Genomic DNA, 23,760 nt, shown 5'->3' with positions numbered 1-23,760 from the left:
GGACGCAGCGAGTAGCGCTCCAAGATGATGGATGGCTAACCAGTAAGTTCACCGAATCCTATATCCAGTCCCTTGTTGATGAGTGCCTTCTTCAATCGCAAGAAACCATCAAGTGGCATTCTACATTGGGTCACACTCGTCCTTTCAAAGAGACAAATGAGATAGTTCTTTTTCCCTATTTTGTTCATCGCGGATTTGGGATTCCAACTTCCTATTTCTTCAGTGGTCTTCTCTTTCACTGGGGGATTCAAGCGCATCAATTGACCCCAAACTCCATCACACACATTTCTATATTTGTGCATTTGTGTGTTGCTTTTCTGGGGATCGAACCACATTTTGATCTTTTCAAATATTTCTATCATCTTAAACCGCAACCCTGCAAGAAATACATAGCAGTAGTGGGAGTGCCGGGTGGAAGGAGGGAGGAATAGTAAACAAAAGACAAGGATGCTTGCTATGAATGGTGGAGGGTGGAGCACTGGATGAAGAGCTGGGGGCATGGAGGCGAGAAAGCAAGGCAGCGAGCCGCGGTGCGAAGAAGGCTGTCCACCGCGTCAAGCCCATTATGGTGGCCCATATCTAGGTCAGGCCTGTTGAAGCAAGGCCCAGCATGCCCAAGGTGTGGCCTGGGATGAGCAGGGACGCCCAGATCTAGGAGGTGTGGGCCGTGAAGGCCATTCCCTCTATTAGTGAGAGGGCGGAGGAAGAAAGAGCGGAGCTGGCCAAAAGCATCGACTTGCTCGGCATGGCGCCAGATCTCCAGGGACTCAAGGTGGATGATTGTGCCAAGATGGCGCACCCCACCAGAGTTGCCGATGTGTATGTCATTAGGGAGTGGACCGGTGGCACTCGAGAACGACCCAAATGGAGGAGCAATCGACTGGCTCTTAGTTGAGGTCGTTGGGATCAGTCGGGAGGCAGTCTGAGTTGATCTCCACAATGTTCCCAAGCTTCTGAAACACTACGCAGATGCCCTCGATGTTCCAATGCTTGTTAGGCAAAAAAGGTGGCGGCCACCGTAGCAAGCTAGAGGGTTGATGTATTAGCGATGAGAGGCATCCTCGGAGTACTCGAGGGCAACATGCCCACCACGGTGGATGACGGGGCCCATGTCGACCACCCAGTCATGCTCCCCTTGGAGTGAAAGCGGACGGCCATCATCCTCTAGGAGGAGGGGAAGAAGCGCGTTTGGGTGGACGTAGGCGTAGGCGATGTAGTGGGCCTGGGCCGTGTTGCCCGGGGGCATCCATAGAACGTTGCCCTCGTAGACCCCAAAGCTTTCCGGGGAAGCGGCCCGGAAGGGGGAGTCGTTGGAGTCGACAAAATCATCATTGCTGGCCGCACTTTCAACAGCTAGATTTACGGCCGGAGGTGCAGGAGGGGGCGGTGGAGCTGGCTCGTGTAGGGGAGATGTGGTAGGTGGGGGAGAGCGGCTACCAGCCACAGCAGTGGTTTCGCAGGTAGGGTGGCACGGCCCGATGAGGTGATGTGCACAGAGCGGGAAGGGGAGTTAGTGGTGTGTATCTCAAGGATGACATGAAGGTGGGTGTGGGTTGGCGAGTGCCAGAGCGAGGGCTGGAAGGCTGGAGTGGTCGTGGTAGGCGTGGCAGGGGGCGCAGAGTGGGAGGGGGTGATGGGAGTGGTGGGCTGCTGGAAGTCGGGCATGGTGGTATGGAGGAGGCGATGAGGTAGAGGGGGTCGAAAGCGGAGGTCAAAAGGAGGAGGGGTGACCAAGGGGAAGGCGGCGGCACGACAGTAGCTGGTGGCGTGGGAGAATGGGTGCTAGAGAAACAAGATGGTCAGAATTGGCAAAGAGGACCATGTCAATGGTGACGCGCGAGAGACGGGTTGTGGAATAGTAGAGGCGAGGCCACAGGGTGACATGCCGAGGTGTCCATTGGGAGGACTAGCACTGACGCTCCATGTGATCTAAGGCACAGCAGTGGCGACATGAAGCGTCCCCACATCAGTAGAGACTAAATGTGATACAAATATCAGTCCCAGGAGGCTGATGGCACATTTATTCGACAGATAGTTCAATTACCATACAACCTCCGTGGAGGCGGACACTCGATACAGACGATAATAAGCAGTAAAAAGGCTATGGTGATACACCAAACCACGACCCAGGCGGAGTCCAGCTCGGGCTCAGAGTAATGCGCTAGCAGATGCATCTTGCAGAGGGCTAATACCACAGGCAGCAATGGGTGCGGACGCAACCTCTACTTGACGTCTTCAACGACGAAGTCCGGATCTTCCTATGAAGCAACCACAAATATATATCGGGTGAGTACAAAAGTACTCGTCCAACCCCATCCACCACTACAAGAAACAATTTAATCTGTGACGAATTCTGATGAAATTTTTGTAACATTTTTAGAGATCGTCATGGATATGCAATATGGATATAAAGCCCATAACACAGTGACATTTTTTCAATTTCATCATGAAGCAGCCCATAACCTGTGACATTTTAGCAAATCTGTCGCTGTTGACGCTCCTTAGCGCCCCAATTTATGTACCGCAAGCGCACGGATCGTGGTAGCTTTTCCCTTAGAGTACTCCCCCATGGTTTATCAATCCGTGGATCGACAAAGAACTACCTAAGGTTTTCCATCTAATCTAACAGATCTATCCTAACATGAAGTATGAATTGCACATATAGAGTAAACCTTTGATAGATATGAGTGTTGTGTAAAGGTTGATCTTATCCTTGAACATAGGCGTAACCATAGCAAAACCAAAGACATGACTAGGCCTATCGTCGTCTAGTTGTAGTTCAAGCTAACGAGCAAATAAATCATGCATCTCAATCAATGGCATCTTTAAATCAAAACCTCCAATCCAACCCCTCGGGAACCCCCCTACTCAGGCCACGCCCTGTCACGACACTCTCTTTGGACAAAAACACCCTGAAGCACGCTAGACATGTCGAACCCCCTTGGGTAGATCCGGTATGAACTCCTAGCCACCATAGCTATAAGAACACCCCATGCAATCTACCTCGAGAATAGATCTAGGAATAAACGCACCCAAGGCAAGAATGAAATAAAAAAAGGAGAGACATGATCGCTAATAGATTCGGAAGACATGATTATCATTACTCACATAATAGATGTGTTTGGATCATCACCGCCGTGTGCACACCATTGATGAATCCAACTAGCTCATGAACTCCGCCATGGCACAACCACGCAGGTAGGCCATGGCGGCTAGGGGTGGCCTAAGCCATCTCCTAGACAACTTTGAAGACTTGCGGTGGCCGTCGTCTCCCTCCGGTCTTGGCCCTAGATTTCGTCGAGTTTTGGGTGGATGGATGCCCCCGAGTTGAATAAGGTGCGAGCTATTTATGAGCCGAGGAAGCCACCGGTCGAAGGGGAGGTCGCACCGCCTTGGAAACGGGCTAGGCCGGCCGGATCATGGGCCTAGGCCGGCCGGCCTACCCTCTTTCGGGCCTGCCTCGGTCTCATCTTTCGCATGTAGACTCCTCGCATCTTCTAGAGTTTATGTCCTTCACGATTGCACCTCTTTGGACGTCGTTATCTTGGAGATATCTTCGAGGAAAGGATAGGATAGGGAATCCTTCCTTAAATCTTTATTTGCTTTGCTTAATCCCGAAGTATCTTGATCTCATCTTCATGGGCTTGGTCCTTTGGGATCTCTTGGAGGATGGATATGCATGAATGGGCTTCGAATCAACATGGGCTTTAGTCATTCCTTTGGGGTTTGGCCTTCGTCTTTCTCCGTGTTAGCGCTCGATCACGGGCCTCATCATTTCATGCTCCAAAATATGCCAAAAACCTGCAAAAATGAAGTTCCTCCAAAATATATGTGCAAATGTGAAAATGACCAATAATTAGGCCGGGGTTAGGACGGTTAGTGATTTTGATATTAAATTCATGCCATTATCAAGGATAAATAAGGGATAAAATGGGTACTTAAGGAGCGCCAACATTCCCCCCATGCTTAAACCTTGCTCGTCCTCGAGTAAGTCCAGGAGCTTTGCTTATAAAGAAATCAGCGTTGCCCCTCAATGTCCTCTCTGCACTTAGTCATAGATAACAAGACATATTGCTCTCTCAAGTATTTACCATTTAAGTTCATGTTGTGACCGGCTACTTTTTCATTATGGAAGATAGACTAGCAATTAAAGAACAAGCCACAATAATAAATAAATGTCATGCTCTCAAACTTAAGCGAACTTCAAACCTTTACCTTGTTTCATCGTGAAGAGTTTTCAAAAGAATGCATATCAAACATAAGTGAGGTTCTCTTGCAAAAGATCATGGAAACACTCATCTCATCAAGTCGCTCAAGCCTACATTAGATTGTCTTCAACCTATTCTACTCATATATAAAAGTGGAAGGCTTATGTGCCGCTTGGTAGGTAAAAACAATCCTAGCAAAACATTATACTTGAAATATTATCAAACTAAGAGAGAGATCTAATGGAATTACCGAGACTAGTCAAAAAGGCCATTGGAGAATAATGTTGGAGAGGGAGAAAGATGAAACACACACATTTAGATAGGTGGACATGTGCAAGTGGCAAATGGATGATCCCGAGACACAAATGAAGTTCTCGTTATCGGAATCCACATGGTTGGAAGATTTGAGTATGGAATAATTCTTCAAAGTAACTTGAAAAATTAATGAAGCCAAAAAGAGCTAAGGAGCATTTTATTCTTCTCTTTTTTCTTTCATTTTTCTTTTCTTTTCTCCTTTTTTCATTTTTCTATTTTTCTCTTTCTTTCTTTTTTTCTTTTTTTTGCTCCTTAGAACTTTTGATAACATAGAATACTTACCCAGCCATCCCCACATGCTTGAACGAATGCTCTTCCTCGAGTATGAATAGTGGGAGAACCAACTAGCTAGGGTAAGTATCTCAAATTCACCATCTTCTTCGTAGAACCTCTTGAATCTCCGGGGAGCCTTGTCTCCCAAAACTTTACTTTATATGGTGTCCTTGATTCTTTTGATTCCGTCGAAATGATAATCCATATTCAAATTGGGTTGTGGTCAAGGAGGTAATCACAAAAAGATATTTTTGGTTTAGGGTGGATATCCAGCGAGGTTTGCAAAATTCCCGAAGTAGAAACTAACAATGCATGGATAAATAGGCTAGCAAAAAGAAGGTTACACAAAAAAACGGAATGACCAGCTTCTTAGTCTCATACCAAATAAATCAATCTGTCTCATACAAAAAAAACAGAACATGTACTGAAACATTGCTCCATTGTGAAGTGCACAAATTTTTCTTTCCAGCAAGTCCTCATTCGCCCAAAATTGATTCCGAACAAGAGAGTTATGTCCATTTCATCCCAGCGCTGCAATCTGTCCCGACGAATTTCAGAACGCGCAACGTCCAATGTTCTTGCCATATCTCTTTGTACGGGTCTTCAAATTCATTGATCTTGGATGCGTTGGAATGGGAATTTCATGGAGCTTCTGAATATCAACTTTTTCTTCCTTGTACGTCTCTGTCCATGTGCAAAATTTGATGAAAACAGCGGGGTTTGCTCTCGAACTTTGGAGATGTTGACGAATTTGATTTCTTCTTTGATCACGAATTCATGGGAACGCTTTGTCCTGCCTGCAAAACAATCAAGTGCACACACTACCCCTGGGGTGACGGTCAGGAGTAGAGACAGATGCCAACAAACCAACCATCCCTAGAATCTCAACTTGTGGGATAGCTAGCTTAGCGATATTTGATGAGTGTACGTGTGTGCAAGTGTAAATGCAGATGAAAGGAAGATATATAAACAATAATAATGTTTGCACCAAGTTCTAAACATCATGTTTACAACTAGGTTGCTTAATTTTCTATATATCCATAAAGATATAACCGAGGTCAAAACACCATGTTCATTTCAAGGTTAAAAATTCTTCACGACGCAAGAAAGTTAAAGCGCATTGCAAAGCTTATAAATCAACCTAAACCAACATGAGAACAAAATGGATTGCTATCTTGGTCAAAAGAGCTTAAAGATGGAGGTCCACAAACAAGTTTAAACACCACGTTTACACAAGATTGCAAAAGGTAAATGCTATCATGATAGACATTACATGGATAGGAAAGCATACATCAATAAGATTGAGACCAAGCTAGCAAAATGAGGGCATGAACAATGGAATGGATGCAAAGTGCAAATGCAAAGTTAGCAAAAACAAGTGTTAGCCAGGTTGAAAGGACCTTTCAATGTTGTTCCGCAACTAGCTTATTCAAAAACAATTGCTAAGAGTGACAAAAAGCCTCCGCGACACTTCATAAGAAGTGAAGCTTTTGTCAATGAAAATGTTATTTATCGAAAAGGACCAACCAACCGAGCTAACAAGGTTTTAGAAGTAGGTTTATGGGTTTCCTATATTTTGTCTTAAAACAAAAATTTTGAAGAGAGAGTGTTGGGTATAGAAATTCTATCTAAGGTGATTTTAAAAAACTAGAGAGAAACAAAAGTTAGATTTTTTTTTTGAATGAAAAGCATAACCTATAGTTTTAGGATTGCTCTATGAGTGGTTTTCCTAAGGGTTTTAGGATCTCAAAAGCGAGGCTAGTCAATGTTTTTGAGAAAAATTTTTTTTTTGAAAAAAATGCAACATGCAATGCAATGCAAGGGTGAGACGAACAACATGGTATGCAATGCAACACGGAGTGAGTGAACAAAATGATATGACATGATGAGGTGGTCTAAAACAAAATAAAAAGTTAGCCTAAGTTAACTAGCCACAAGTTTAGAATCAAAAGGTGGTGCAATGCTTCATAAATCTCTCTAAAAAGACACAAAGAAAAAGACTCAAAACACTAATAGGCACACAAAAAGGTCGACAAGTTTCCCAAGATCAAATAACACAGTGCTCCCTCAATAACATTTAGAATGAACAACATAAAGTTGTGGTTTTTGTTAGAACAATGGTACAATGTTACTTGATATTCCGATTAAAGGGTGCAATATAGACGGTCATATTAATATATATAAAATAAAAGATCGGGTTGCCTCCCGCAAAGCGCTTCATTTAAAGTCATAGAGCTCAAATTTTGGCGCTCCTTAAGTACCCATTTTATCCCTTGTTTATCCTTGATAATGGCATGAATTTAATATCAAAATCACTAACCGTCCTAACCCCGGCCTAATTATTGGTCATTTTCACACTTGCACATATATTTTGGAGGAATTTTGTTTTTGCAGGTTTTTGGCCTATTTTGGAGCATGAAATGGTGAGGCCCGTGATCGAGCGCCAACACGAAGAAAGACGAAGGCCAAAGCCCAAAGGAAGGACCAAAGCCCATGTTGATTCGAAGCCCATTCATGCACATCCATCCTCCAAGAGAGCCCAAAGGATCGAGCCCACGAATATGAGATCAAGATACTTCGGGATTAAGCAAAGCAAATGAAGATTTAAGGAAGGATTCCCTATCCTATCCTTTCCTCGAGGATATCTCCAAGATAACGACGTCCAAAGGGGTGCAATCGTGAAGGACATAAACTCTAGAAGATGTGAGGAGTCTACACGCGATAGATGAGATCGAGGCGGGCTCGAAAGAGGGTAGGCCGGCCGGCCTAGGCCCATGAGCCGGCCGGCCTAGCCCGTTTCCGAGGCGGTTCGGCCTCCCCTTCGACCGGTGGCTTCTTCAGCTTATAAATAGCTCACACCTTATTCAACTCGGGGCATCCATCCACCCAGAACTCGACGAAAACCTAGGGCCAAGACCAGAGGGAGACGACGGCCATCGCAAGTCTTCGAAGTTGTCTAGGAGATGGCTTAGGCCGCCCCTAGCCGCCATGGCCTCCCTGCGTGGTTGTGCCATGGTGGAGTTCATGAGCTAGTTGGAGTCGTCAATGGTATGTACTCGGTGGTGACGATCCAATCGAATCTATTATGTGAGTAATGATAATCATGTCTTCCGAATCTTTTAGCGACCATGTTCTCTCTTTCGATTTCGTTCTTTTCTTTGGGTTTGCTTCATCCTAGATCTATTATCGAGATAGATCGCTTAGCATGATCTTGTAGTCATGGTGGCTAGAGGTTCATGGCGGAACTACCAAAGGGGGTTCGACTTGCTTCAGGGTGCTTTCGTCCAAAGGGGGGCGTCGTGACAGGGCGTTGCTTTAAGTAGATGGGGTATTGAAGGATCGGATTGGAGATTTTGTGTTTAAAGATGCCATTGATTGAGATGCATGATTTATTTGCTCGTTAGCTTGAACTACAACTAGATGACAATAGGCCTAGTCATGTCTTTGGTTTTGCTATGGTTATGCCTATGTTCATGGATGAGATCAACCTTTACACAACACTCATATCTATTAAAGGTTACTCTATATGTGCAATTCATGCTTCATGTTAGGATAGATCCGTTAGATTAGATGGAAAACCTTAGGTAGTTCTTTGTCGATCCACGGATTGATAAATCTTGGGGGAATACTCTAAGGGAAAAGCTACACGATTCCGTGCGCTTGCGGTATATAAATTGGGGCGCTAAGGAGTGTCAACAAGCTTTTCTGGCTCCGTTGCCGGGGATCGGCAACTCGAACCCTAGGGCGATCTATCTAGTTTTTTGGACTAACCCTAATTTTTATTATTGCATATACCCTTGTTTTCTTTTTTGTGCCCTTGAAAGCAGGTGGAAAAAGCTAGACACCAAACTTGGGCTTCGAGAAGTCCATAATCCACTTCAACAAATTTTAACAATCGGCAACAAGATGATCGAGGAGCCTCAACATGGAACATCGACAACGTCCACATCGACATGACGGCAACAACATCAAGATTCGCTCCTTAGTGGTAGGTGCTAACTTTTGTTAGTGGCCCAGCATCCGCTATCGAGTCCCCACTCCCCAAAGCAAAAGATGATAAATAAGGTACGCCGCCGTGTCAATTAATTTTAAAGACTAATGTTTTTGGGAAGAATTGTTTGTTCAAGCAATAGGTATGAAGCATGCCCGCGAAGAAAATTGTGCGATCATCATCATCTATGAAGTGTTACTGTTGTGATGAGTTTTTCATCCAAGATCAGAGAAGCACCATGAGCAAATAATAGATTATTTTGAAGCTCTATCAAGTCTTCTTTCCAACGGATCAAGAACCGTCAACTCTAGAGATCGGTGTGAAGAGTTATGGTAAAATCTTTCAACGCTGTGCGTTCTGAAATCCCTCTGGACAGATTGCAGTGCCGTAATAAAACAAGCATAACTTCTTTATCCGGAGTCCAATTGGGGCGAATGACCATTTGTTGGAAATATAATTAGATGCACCTTGCAATGGAGCAGAAGTTTGGTACATGTTCTGCACTGGATGAAGGGGAATTCAACGAGGACAGAGGCTGTAGCAACCGACGAAGAAGGTGATGACGATGTCAAAGGATGATTGGAAGGCTGTGTACGCAAAAGATGATGATTTAAAGTTGACCAAAGCTGGAGGTAACAAGATTAGAAGAACCACGACACCACCAATCTTCTCCAGTGGGATGCTCGATATACTTCTAATCGAGTGATGCTATCAAGGAACGAAACCGTTCGGATCATCAACACGAAGCACAGGAGCATCTTCCAATCCCGGCACCTTCGGTAAAGCAAGAACAATGGAGAAGACACATCATTGAAGCCTTGATATGCTGGTAATCAATGGTGATGACCTTGAAGCCTAGGGACGCATGACACTACGCTCCAAAGACTACATGATCGAGATCATTGACATTTTCGGATGAATTCACAAGAAGATATTGTTCTCATCAATGTCCAGCTCGACCTCAGAAGAAAATAGCAGCATATTTTTGGATATTCAAAAGATCCACAAAGTTCCCGTTCCAACAAATCAAGAACCAAGTCAATCGGAGATTCCTACAAGCGGGTATGGCCAAAACGTTGAAGGTTGTGCACTCTGAAAATTTCTGGACAGCACGCAGCGCCAAAAGTGAAACGGGCATAACTCCCTCGTTTGGACTCAGTTTAAGATCAATGACCACTCGTTGGAAAGGTAATTTCATAAAAATTTCAATAGATCTATATTTTAATATATGTTCTGTTGAGTATACAGGAGAGATTCCATGAAGAAGAGGTAGGAGCAACGCGATAAGAACAAGATAGAGAAGATGACGATGACAACAATGAAGGGGAGCTTGGGCGATGCTTTCATCAAGCGTACATGATAAAATTCAGAGGCTTGGAGCAGAGGAAGAACCCCAATGACATTGGCAAATGAAGGCACAAGCGGTCGACCTTCGACAAACGAAGATATTGCAAACAAACCACGACGGATTACAAGAGCGCAACATTCAACACATGGAGACGTGACAAGCAAACCACGACGGACCACGAAGAGTGCATCAAGATGACATCTCACACAAAGCACCTCGACTCCAATGAGTATGAAAAAGCTCTGAGGCTAAGGTATACATTGAATTCTCAAGCTTCTATTGGTTTTGTTGATAATCTTTAAAAATCTCATGCTCGAACCGATAGTCGGAATGAAAGTTTAAATTCTATGCCTTGTTCTTTTCATGATGATAGGCTAGAGTTTCTTGAGAATGTTGATTTCATGCTTAAAGAACCTTTGCCTAATAATGAGCTCCGCGCTATGCAAGGAACACATGCTGTATTTAATTACACCATGCCTTGTTGATGAAATTTAATTGAGGATGTGATTATGTTGTATATGTTTACAAATAATTGCAAATCTCGATCTTGCTTTGCGCTTGGTCAAGCTCTTGACCCTAAAAGAGCACATGTCGGGAGAAGCCCTGAATTTCACTAACCATGCCGGACATGAAACTCAAATGATGAGGAGGAAAACCGTGCCCAAAATTTTGAACACCATCATCAACATCTTCATGTTTCAAGAACGGACGTCGCTAAGCCTCATCAATTTTGTGCACAAGTCCAGAGATTTACAATACAAGAAAGTTGAATATTCAGGATCTCCATCAAAGTCCTCAATTCAACACATCCATGATAGATACAATTGAAGACCCACGGGAGGAGCTAAGTCTCAAATATCGGAGATGCTCGTGCTGAAATCAGCACGGGACAGATTGCAGTGACGGGGAAATGGGGTATAACTCCCTCAATTGGAATGCGTTTTGGGCAAATGAAGACTTGTTGGAAAGAAGATTCCATACACCTTGCATTGGATCAATTGGTTGGCGCAACTCCCAATCTGGACAGAGAGGAAAATCCGTAAAAAGAAAAGTAGCGACGAAGAACAACAAAGAAGGAGGTGACGATGATGTGAGAGACGATTGGACAAATTTTCCATTAAACGTGATTGATCATGTCCAACATGGAAAGTGGAATAAGAGCTGCATGGAACAACTTCACCTCTTGCTTGAAGGACCATGGCTTCTCATCAATTTGAAGGTAAGAAAGTCGAGCTCTATCACTTTAAATGAAGCGCTTTGCGGGAGGCAATCCGATCTTTTATTTTATATATATTAATATGACCGTCTACATTGCACTCTTTAATCAGAATATCAAGTAACATTGTACCATTGCTCTAACAAAAATCACAACTTCATGTTGTTCATTCTAAATGTTATTGAGGGAGCACTTTGTTATTTGATCTTGGGAACTTGTAGATCTTTTTGTGTGCCTATTAGTGTTTAGAGTCTTTTTATTTGTGTCCTTTTAGAGGGAAATATGAAGTGTTGCACCACCCTTTGTTTCTAAACTTGTGGCTAGTTAACTTAGGCTAACTTTTTGTTTTGTTTTAGACCACCTCATCATGTCATATCATTTTGTTCACCCACCCCGTGTTGCATTACATACCATGTTGTTCGTCTCACCCTTGTATTGCATTGCATGTTGCATTTTAAAAAAAACTTTTTTCTAAAAACATTGACTAGCCTCGCTTTTGAGATCCTAAAACCCTTAGGAAAACCACTCATAGAGCAATCCTAAAACCATAGGTTATGTTTTTCTTTCAAAAAAAATCTAACTTTTGTTTCTCTCTAGTTTTTTTTTTAAAACCACCTTAGATAGAAATTCTATACCCAACACTCTCTCTTCAAAATTTTTGTTTCAAACCAAAAAAATATAGGAAACCCATAAACATACTTCTAAAAACATTGTTAGCTCGGTTGCTTGGTCCTTTTCGATAAATAACCTTTTCATTGACAAAAGCCTCACTTCTTATGAAGTGTCGCGAAGGCTTTTTGTCACTCTTAGCAATTGTTTTTGAATAAGCTAGTTGCGGAATAACATCAAAAGGTCCTTTCAACCTTGCTAACACTTGTTTTTGCTAACTTTGCATTTGCACTTTGCATCCATTCCATTGTTCATGCCACAAGTTGAGTCTAGGGATACTTGGTTTGTTGGCTTTTGTCTCTACTCCCGACCATGACCCCGGGGGTAGTATGTGCACTTGATTGTTTTGCAAGCATGACAGAGTGTTCCCATGAATTCATGATCAAACATGAAATCAAATTCGTCAACATCTCCAAAGTTCGAGAGCAAGCCCCGCTGTTTTCATCAAATTTTGCACATGTACAGAGACGTACAAGGAAGAAAAAGTTGATATTCAGAAGCTCCATGAAATTCCCGTTCCAACGCATCCAAGATCAATGAATTTGAAGACCCGTACAAGGAGATATGGCAAGAACATTGGACATTGCGCATTCTGAAATTCGGGACAGATTGCAGCGCTGGGATAAAATGGACATAACTCTCTTGTTCGGAATCAATTTTGGGCGAATGAGGACTCGTTGGAAAGGAAAATTCGTGCACTTTGCAATGGGGCAATGTTTCAGTACATGTTATGTTCTGGAAATTAAAAGAAAAATTCATGAAGTTGAGGCAGTAATGGGACAACGAGGAATTGAAGGCGGCGACGACGATGTGAAGCAACGATTGGGACCATGACTTAGTACAAGAAAAAGTTGAAGAAAATTGAGGCAACAAAGGTGAAGATACATTGAAGATGATATTCATACACATGAGGGAAGGACTTCAAGAATTGCAAGATGGTCAATCTTCTCCTTCCACGCCTAGCATCATGCTAAGCATGGGGGAGGATTTCGTGGACAAGGAAGAAAGATCTCATGGAGTAAGATAATCACGGTTGCCGTAAGATGCTCATGATTCTTCTTCCATGCTTAGCACAATGCATAAGTATGGGGGAGGCCGCGCTACACTTCATTACGAGCATCGAGAAGGACGGTAATTCTTCCTCAACTCCCTCTTTTTCTTTTTCTAAATGCTTGTACATATATGCCTTCAACCATAGATGCAACCTTTATATATCTCTCCCTATAAAAACATGGCTACTAGGAGTACAACCTAGATTTGTTTTTGTTTTCAATGAATGATAACCACCACCACTTTGTGCTCACCACATTGATAAATTTTGGCAATGCCTTATGCTTATGAAAAAATGATGAAAGTTGCTGCTTTATTTTACCTACACTATGTTGTATATGACTTGACCATTTGCTCTCAATTAAATGGAATTAAAATGATTAAATACCTGCTCTTTTATTTGTGGAGGTTAAATGACTAAATTCTAGACCCACATATTCTATGTTGCTCTTTGATTTAAATCTACCGATGACCTTACACCTTGTGTTGTTTAATTTGAAAACTTAACTCATATGCTATCTACATTTGTGAATCTCTTGCAAAGTTCTACCTACCGAAGCCTATACATACATATTCTTTCATGATGAAATCTTTAGATTGCAAACTTATATTTTGATGAGTTGGATTAAGATTGATTTCTTTGGTATGAGACTAAGAAGCTGGTCATTCCGTTTTTTTTTGTTTAACCTTCTTTCTGCTAGCCTATTTATCCATGCATTGTGAGTTTCTACTTCGCGAATTTTGCAAACCACGCTGGATATCCACCCTAAACCAAAAATATCTTTTTGTGATTACCTCCTTGACCACAACCCAATTTGAGTATGGATTATCATTTCGACGGAATCAAAAGAATCAAGGGCACCATATAAAGAAAAGTTTTGAGAGACAAGGCTCCCCGGAGATTCAAGAGGTTCTACGAAGAAGAAGGTGAATTTAAGATACTTACCCTAGCTAGTTAGTTCTCCCACTATTCATACTCGAGGACGAGCATTCGTTCAAGCATGGGGGGATGGCTGGGTAAGCATTCTATGTTATCAAAAGTTCTAAGGAGCAAAAAAAAAGAAAAAAAGAAAAAAAAGAGAAAAATAGAAAAATGAAAAAAAGGAGAAAAGAAAAGAAAAATGAAAGAATAAAAAGAGAAGAATAAAATGCTCCTTAGCTCTTTTTGGCTTCATTAATTTTCCAAGTTACTTTGAAGAATTATTCCATACTCAAATCTTCCAACCATGTGGATTCCGATAACGAGAACTTCATTTGTGTCTCGGGATCATCCATTTGCCACTTGCACATGTCCACCTATCTAAATGTGTGTGTTTCATCTTTCTCCCTCTCCAACATTATTCTCCAATGGCCTTTTTGACTAGTCTCGGTAATTCCATTAGATCTCTCTCTTAGTTTGATAATATTTCAAGTATAATGTTTTGCTAGGATTGTTTTTACCTACCAAGCTGCACATATGCCTTCCACTTTTATATATGAGTAGAATAGGTTGAAGACAATCTAATGTAGGCTTGAGCGACTTGATGAAATGAGTGTTTCCATGATCGTTTGCAAGAGAACCTCACTTATGTTTGATATGCATTCTTTTGAAAACTCTTCACAATGAAACAAGGTAAAGGTTTGAAGTTCGCTTAAGTTTGAGAGCATGACATTTATTTATTATTGTGGCTTGTTCTTTAATTGCTAGTCTATCTTCCATAATAAAAAAGTAGCCGGTCACAACATGAACTTAAATGCTAAATACTTGAGAGAGCAATATGTCTTGTTATGTATGACTATGTGTAGAGAGGACATTGAGGGGCAACGCTGATTTCTTTATAAGCAAAGCTCCTGGACTTACTCGAGGACGAGCAAGGTTTAAGCATGGGGGAATCTTGGTGCTCCTTAAGTACCCATTTTATCCCTTATTTATCCTTGATAATGGCATGAATTTAATATCAAAATCACTAACCGTCCTAACCCCGGCCTAATTATTGGTCATTTTCACACTTGCACATATATTTTAGAGGAACTTTGTTTTTGTAGGTTTTTGGCCTATTTTGAAGCATGAAATGACGAGGTCCGTGATTGAGCGCCAACACGAAGAAAGGCGAAGGCCAAAACCCAAAGGAAGGACCAAAGCCCATGTTGATTCGAAGCCCATTCATGCACATCCATCCTCCAAGAGAGCCCAAAGGACCGAGCCCACGAAGATGAGATCAAGATACTTCGGGATTAAGCAAAGCAAATGAAGATTTATGGAAGGATTCCCTATCCTATCCTTTCCTCGAAGATATCTCCAAGATAATGACGTCCAAAGAGGTGCAATCGTGAAGGACATAAACTCTAGAAGATGTGAGGAGTCTACACGCAAAAGATGAGACCGAGGCGGGCCCGAAAGAGGGTAGGCCGGCCAGCCTAGGCCCATGAGCCGGCCGGCCTAGCCCGTTTTCGAGGCGGTTCGGCCTCTCCTTCGACCGGTGGCTTCCTCGGCTCATAAATAGCTCGCACCTTATTCAACTCGTGGCATCCATCCACCCAGAACTCGACGAAAACCTAGGGCCAAGACCGGAGGGAGACGACGGCTGCCGCAAGTCTTCGAAGTTGTCTAGGAGATGGCTTAGGCCGCCCCTAGCTGCCATGGCCTCCCTGTGTGGTTGTGCCATGGTGGAGTTCATGAGCTAGTTGGAGTCGTCAATGGTATGTACTCGGTGGTGACGATCCAATCGAATCTATTATGTGAGTAATGATAATCATGTCTTCCGAATCTTTTAGCGACCATGTTCTCTCTTTCGATTTCGTTCTTTTCTTTGGGTTTGCTTCATCCTAGATCTATTATCGAGATAGATCACTTAGCATAATCTTGTAGTCATGGTGGCTAGAGGTTCATGGCGGAACTATCAAAGGGGGTTCGACTTGCTTCAGGGTGCTTTAGTCCAAAGGGGGGTGTCGTGACAGGGCGGTTCTTAAAGTAGATGGGGGTATCGAAGGATCGGATTGGAGATTTTGGGTTTAAAGATGCCATTGATTGAGATGCATGATTTATTTGCTCGTTAGCTTGAACTACAACTAGATGACAATAGGCCTAGTCATGTCTTTGGTTTTGCTATGGTTAGGCCTATGTTCATGGATGAGATCAACCTTTACACAACACTCATCTATTAAATGTTACTCTATATGTGCAATTCATGCTTCATGTTAGGATAGATCCGTTAGATTAGATGGAAAACCTTAGGTAGTTCTTTGTCGATCCACAGATTGATAAATCTTGGGGGAATACTCTAAGGGAAAAGCTACACGATTCTGTGCGCTTGCGGTATATAAATTGGGAAGCTAAGGAACGTCAACACCTAACATGAAGCATGAATTGCACATATAGGGTAAATCTTTGATAGATATGAGTGTTGTGTAAAGGTTGATCTCATCCATGAACATAGGCGTAACCATAGCAAAACCAAAGACATGACTAGGCCTAGCGTCATCTAGTTGAAGTTCAAGCTAACGAGCAAATAAATCATGCATCTTAATCAATGGTATCTTTAAATCAAAACCTCTAATCCAACCCCTCGGGAACCCCCCTACTCAGGCCACGCCCTGTCACGACGCTCCCTTTGGACAAAAGCACCCCGAAGCATGCTAGACGTGTCGAACCCCCTTGGGTAGATCTGGTATGAACTCCTAGCCACCATAGCTATAAGAACACCCCATGCAATCTATCTCGAGAATAGATCTAGGAATAAGCGCACCCAAGGCAAGAATGAAATAAAAAAGGAGAGACATGATCGCTAATAGATTCGGAAGACATGATTATCATTACTCACATAATAGATGTGTTTGGATCATCACCGCCGTGTGCACACCATTGATGAATCCAACTAGCTCATGAACTCCGCCATGCCACAACCACGCAGGGAGGCCATGGCGGCTAGGGGCGGCCTAAGCCATCTCCTAGAAAACTTTGAAGACTTGCGGCGGCCGTCGTCTCCCTCCGGTCTTGGCCCTATGTTTTCGTCGAGTTCTGGGTGGATGGATGCCACGAGTTGAATAAGGTGCGAGCTATTTATGAGCCGAGGAAGCCACCGGTCGAAGGGGAGGTCGAACCGCCTCAGAAACGGGCTAGGCCGGCCGGCTCATGGGCCTAGGCCGACCGGCCTACCCTCTTTCGGGCCCGCCTCGGTATCATCTTTCGCGTGTAAACTCCTCGCATCTTCTAGAGTTTATGTCCTTCACGATTGCACCTCTTTGGACGTCGTTGTCTTGGAGATATCTTCGAGGAAAGGATAGGATAGGGAATCCTTCCTTAAATCTTCATTTGCTTTGCTTAATCCCGAAGTATCTTGATCTCATCTTCGTGGCCTTGGTCCTTTGGGCTCTCTTGGAGGATGGATGTGTATGAATGGGCTTCGAATCAACATGGGCTTTGGTCCTTCCTTTGGGCTTTGGCCTTCATCTTTCTCCGTGTTAGCGCTCGATCACGGGCCTCGTCATTTCATGCTCCTAAATAGGCCAAAAACCTGCAAAAACAAAATTCCTCCAAAATATATGTACAAATGTGAAAATGACCAATAATTAGGCCGGGGTTATGACGGTTAGTGATTTTGATATTATTCATGCCATTATCAAGGATAAATAAGGGATAAAATGGGTACTAAATGAGCGCCAATAGTCGCAAATAATTAATGTAGAATTATTATCATGTATAGCACAAGGGGAGGAAACAAAAATAGAAAAAGAAAAAGAAAATGAAGCACAAAAGGTGCTCCTCTCGGGTTGGAACAAGAGACCTTAAACTAGAGATGTTCGAGACATACCACCACACAACACAACCTTTTGTGCTCAAAACTGGTTTTAGGTCTTTTATAATATAATTTTAGCTCAAAACTGATTTTAGATGCTTTTTATTTTTATTTTTTTGCTCGACTCACCGGGTCACCCGCTGCCCTCTGCCCAAAAAAAGAGGGGACCCGCTGCCCTCTGCCCAAAAAAAGAGGGGACGATGGGGTTCGAACCGCGATGTCAGGGAAGAGGAACTCGCGCCTTACCACTACACTACTCGACCAAATAGCTGCTCACCAAAAATAAATAACAATAAAAATTTGGAAAAAAAAAGGGTACGAAGCATTCGAACCTCAAAACTATGGCGCCATACCACTGTACTACAACTTCTTTAGTTGATGGCATTGGTATTACGCTTTATATACTAACATTTGTGCTTTAATTTGGAGAAATTAAAAAATAAGTGAGGCAACAGGGAATCGAGCCGTGGTCTTCAGCATAACATGCGCAAAACCTCAACCAACTACGCTACTCCTTTTGCTATGACAATAACTGGTATTGCTCTTTTTATACAAGTATCCCTTATTGTAATTCGGAGAAAAAAAAAGAGATGCATTGGGTGACGGGGATTCGAACCCGGTTCACGGAGTTGAGAAACGGGCACCTATCAGCGCGCCAGGGCTTCGTTTGTGATGATGGTGGGTAATAAATTTTATATATACTATTTTTGTAACGTAGTCTATAATGAAGAACAGAGGTGTGATTCATATTTTCTTTTTAATCTGGAATTAAATATTATAATTGGTATTTCTCCCTCATAAGAACTCCAAATTTGATGATTCTTTTTTCTAAATTTTTCTAAAATCATGATCTTTCATTTAATAGGAATTTTTTAATGTTAATTACTATTTCCTGGATCTTTTTCATACAGCTTGTTTTCTACCACCTAAATTGAAAGTAGAAAAACCTAAATTGAAAGTAGAAAAAATATGTTTTTTCATAAAAATTGGTAATGTAAGTTCATATTTTCTAATGTTATGGTGAAAATAAGGTTGTGTCCAAATTTGAGGTGCATAAGAGTTCAAAAATATGATGAGGTATTCAAATCTCAAAGTTTTGACTTGAATTACAGGATATTGTGTGAGAGATGTATCCATTATGAACAATGTATACTTCAAACATCATAAAATTTTAAAAAAAATTATGTCATGATTATACAATCATAAAATGGTTCTATGACAATTTATAGAATTTTTTAGAGAAGTTTTAGACATTATTATTATTATTATTTTATAATAAGGTTGCAAGTAGAAGTTTGACTTATCCCTAGTAAACATTTCGAAGTTTGAACTATTTTCAAGATATGAGCTATAATAGAACAGAGAAACTTAAAATATATTTTTGAGGGATTTTTCGGATATTATTTGAGATACATATAGTTCAATGCGTAATTACTTTCAATAAACTTGTAGAATTCATTTAAACTATTAAAAATAGTAAAAGAGTTTTAAAATTATTGAAACTTGTTCAAGAAAACTTATATAGAGTCTAGTACATATAAAAATACATTGGTGTGCATAAGATTATTATTTTTATATATTACTTCACAATGGTGTAACAAAATGAAAAGGAAAATGAAAAATATTAAGCAGGGAAGAAATGAAGTAGACCCATTTCAGCCCAAATAGTCCAATAATTACTGACCGTCCATCGCCAATCGGACGAATCTCATCACATCCCCATGCTATAAAAGCTGTCTCGGGAACCCTAGCACCTCCCATCCCCCCGCGGCCTCCGCAGATCCATTCCCCTCTCTCCCTCCACTCAGCCTCCCGTCCCAAATCCTCCTCTAGCCAGTTGGCGTCCTTCGCTGGCGGCTGCTCTCCTGCGGAGCACTTCTCTGCATCCGGGCTGTGCGCGCGACACCTTGCAGCTGCAACTGCCCAGTGCCCCCTGTCCCTCAAGTCCATCGCCCCAGGTGAGCTGTCCATTCCCATCCCTCTTCTCAGATCTTGCCGCTGTCGCCCTCTGATCTGTGTCGGCACGCCTGCCTCCCGGTGCCCCACCTCATGGCGTCGCGTCGCGCCTGGTCAGGTGCCCTGCGTGGCCTGTGGCGGGCCCGCCACCATCGCTCATGCGCCTCGTGCAGCGGTGCCGGCCGGTCTGATGGCCGTTCCTTCCCTAATCGGCTTCCATCTCTCACCCTGGAGCTTGGAGCTTGGAGGCCTGGGTTGTCGAGAGAGAGAGGATGAACTGATTAGCCACCATGCACGCATATGCTCCACAGGTAGCCGTCCGGCACGCGGAGCCCCTGACGGAGCCGCAGGCGATCAGCGACTGCAGCGTGCAGTAGTGGACGACGGAGGCAGAGACGGCGCTGGACCATGAGTTTGCAGGCGATGCACCGCTCCGTCTCGGAGGCCGTCTCCTCTGACGCGGAGGCACTCCTCCTCCATCCCATCGTCAATCTTGCCTCCCTCGAAGACTTCATCAGATAAGTAAATATGGGATTCATAGTTACGGAATTCGTACAGACAAACGTTTCTTCAGTTAGTTTTTTCCCTATGCAATTCGTAGATATGGAACATACGATTCAGAAATAATTGTGCCCCTACATTTGACTTAGCTATTTTTCCCACAAATCGTTAGCTCACGTGATAATTATAATGTGTTTGCCTATTGCAGGGTGCTGCTGATGTCCTTTAACTTATTTTGCAAGCGTTTAGATCACTAGCAATGTCAATTCATTAACACGATATAGTCACAAATAACTAGTGCCATTAAACTTTTCTTTTGAGCATAGAGATTGCCCTTATGGTAGTCTTAGAGATTGCCCTGATGCTAGTTCGCTTTCAACTAGCTGGCAGTGCCTGCAACTTCTGCTCTTGGATACAGGTAATTGTTTTGGTGTGGTGCAGAAGCCTAGCAAACAGCTCAGGCTCTACTTTTAGGTGAGCAGTAGTTCAACAATTTGATTGTAATGTCTTTGAAACACCTCTATCAATTTGAGTGCCACATATTTCCTAGTGCCACACTTAGCTTTTAACACAAAGAAAAGAGTACACTGCTACTGATTTGCGGTCAATTTAATTGTGATGCTCATCCTGTCACACATGCTTCTTGATTGAACACAGCTCTGATTATTTATAGATGTAGCAGTACTCTAGTGTGTAGCAGGTCTCATTTGGTGTCCTAATGGATTATTTTTTATCACTAGTGTCAATTGTCGAGCATAGTATTTGAATTAAGTCTACAGCATTAATTCCACTGTTATAATTGAACCAGTTTGTGCTAGTATCTGTAATTTCCATCACAAATATCCCTCTGATTAATATTTGTCAATGTGAATTGCGGCTAGTTTCAGTAGTTTCCATCACAAATATTGTCCTCAGATTAATATTTGGCAATGTGCTCTTTTCATGTTAGGATGAAATGGAACAAGGAACAAACAGTGAGAAGAGATTGGAATTTTGAAGGCAAATGCATGAATTTTTGTTGTTTTTGTTTCTAGTGTTGCTTTTGATGCAAGATAAATGTACTTGCATGTAAATTTTGAGGTGCTTCTCAATGTAAATACAAGATATTGTATTTGATTTGATGCTATGGTAAATGGTCTGACAATTTTGGTATGTATTCTAGGCTGTCATGACTATTCTAATAAAAGGGTTGAAAACCAGGCCCAATTTGGTGGCCCACTAAATTGGGCCCAGGCTATGCTACTGATGTCACTCGCCATGTCACCTCCATTTCGATTGCCACATCACCTGCTATGTTAGCACTACTTTTCACGTCATTGACATATCAGCAGCCATGTCATCCTCCATGTCATCAATGTGTGACATGATAATTGAATCTGTGACAAAAAATTATACTATTTGTGATGTTTATTTTCATCATAGAAAATGGGTTTGGATTGGGCTTTGGAGGCTCTGGGACATTCTATGACGGTTTCAAAACGTCATGGATGAAGCAATTTATGACAAAATTTTAAAGAACGTCACTAGATGTGATCTGTGACGCTCAATACATGACACAATTTGAGATCGTCATAAATACTGTTTCATGACAGTTTTTTAGTGATTTGTGACGAAATTTAATTATCATGGATTAAATGGTTTCTTATAGTGCACGGAGGGGGATAACACAGAATATGCACAGGATAAATCAAGGATAAGGCTGAGATTTATTTGCAACAAAGCTAGATTTTTACACATGCAAGGGTTTATTTTTTAAAAGGATTTTCTCAAACCAAATATTTAGTAACCGAGTAATGAGTGGGGTTGATCCTACATAAAGGATCCAAGTTTTCATGCTACCGGACTCCTCATCCGCCGTAAGCCACGGTACAACTGCCGGACACCTTCCAAAAACAACTCACACCGTGGAAACTATCCATCCTCGAATCTAGTTATCTGACCAAACCGTAACTCGCCCAATATCGTGGGCACGGCTATTCGAATAGGTTTAAAGTCTGCATAGGTGTACAACTTTACCCACAAGTGGGGTACCGCAGCACGATCACCTTAGTGTCGGTGCAGATCCCAACAAAGCCATTACCCACCATAGCTAGACCATAACATTGGAGATGGCATTGTTGAGTTTCGGGGTAATTGGAGGATTTTTGGCACATGAAATGATGGGTTAACAAGGGGTTTAGGGGCTAAACAGGGGTTCAAGGGCCTATTTGTAAATATTCTCAGGAGTGAAAGGACTTGAGTAGAATTTTGGGAAATGCTCGGGCTACTCTAGAAATGAGCAGGGGTTTATTTGAAATTGTTTTCACATAGTGGAGGGGCTAGTTCTCTAAAGAAATAAAAGAGGATGGCTCCTTTGGAAAAGAACTAGAGAGAGGGGGGTTCTTAACAGAAAAGAGAGGAAGGGAGGAGGTTTTTGGTAAAACAGCCCTTCTTCTTCCTCACGACACAAGAAACTGGGGAGGGGGAAGATGGTTCCGGCGGCGCCGATTCCGGCGACCTAGGCCACAGCGGCGGGAGGGGAGAGGGGGAAAACAGAGAGGGGGGCGAGGGATTTCGATTCCCCTCCTCACCTCGAGCTATTGCGGAGCGAGGAGGCAGCGCGACGGCGGCCGGCGGAGGCGAGCAGAGGAGCTCTGGGCGGCGGCACTGCGAGGCGAGGGAGGGGCTAGCGGTGGGGGTTGAGGTGTTGGAGGTGGAGAGCTGCGAGAGTTGCCTATTTATAGGCCAAGGCGGGGGCGAGGAGGAGGGGGCCGCGGTGGTGGTCGGCGGGAGGCAGCTCTGCAGCGCATTAATGGCAGTGGGGGCGGCTCGGCCACTTGCCGGCGTCGCCTTGCGGTGCTGTGGCGTGGACGCGACGGCGAGAGGACGAGAGGATGGAGGAGCGGCTACAAGTGGAGGGGGAGGCGGCCAATGGTGGGGCTCCATGTGTGTGCGGCCGGCACTGCTCGCGGGCGAGCGCATGTGACGAGGTGGCAATGGGGCACAGCGGCATAGTGAAATGGGACGGGCGAGCAAAGGGAGGCCGCAAGTGGGGTGGTGGCCGACGGCGTCGAGCTGTGCGTGGTGCCCTGCTCAGCGTGGGGAAGGAGAGGGAGGAAGAAGGAGAAGGGAAAAAGAAAAAGAGAGGAAAAGTGAGAGAGAGAGATAGGGGGGCACCGGCAGGATTCGCGACGACAGTCGCGAGCGCGTGCCGCGGCTTCAGCGGGAAGCGATGCCCGTGGAACGAGGAAGAAAAGAGAGACGGGATGATGATTGGTACGGGTGTCGGGACGACGGATCGCCGGAAGATGATTTTGGGAGATTACGAGCTCGGACGGAAAAAGATTTTGAAACAATTTGAGCTCAACGACGAAAAAGATTTTGAAAATTATTTTTGCGAGTGATTTATCTTAGTGAATTTTTGAGATGTTAGAGCATCTTCAGCGGACTACCAAAAACACATCTCCTAAACATCTATA

Source organism: Panicum virgatum, chromosome 5K, assembly GCF_016808335.1.
Source record: "Panicum virgatum strain AP13 chromosome 5K, P.virgatum_v5, whole genome shotgun sequence".
Classification (NCBI taxonomy): domain Eukaryota; kingdom Viridiplantae; phylum Streptophyta; class Magnoliopsida; order Poales; family Poaceae; genus Panicum; species Panicum virgatum.
The sequence above is the reverse complement of the archived record's forward strand: the minus strand, read 5'-3'. Positions refer to the sequence as shown.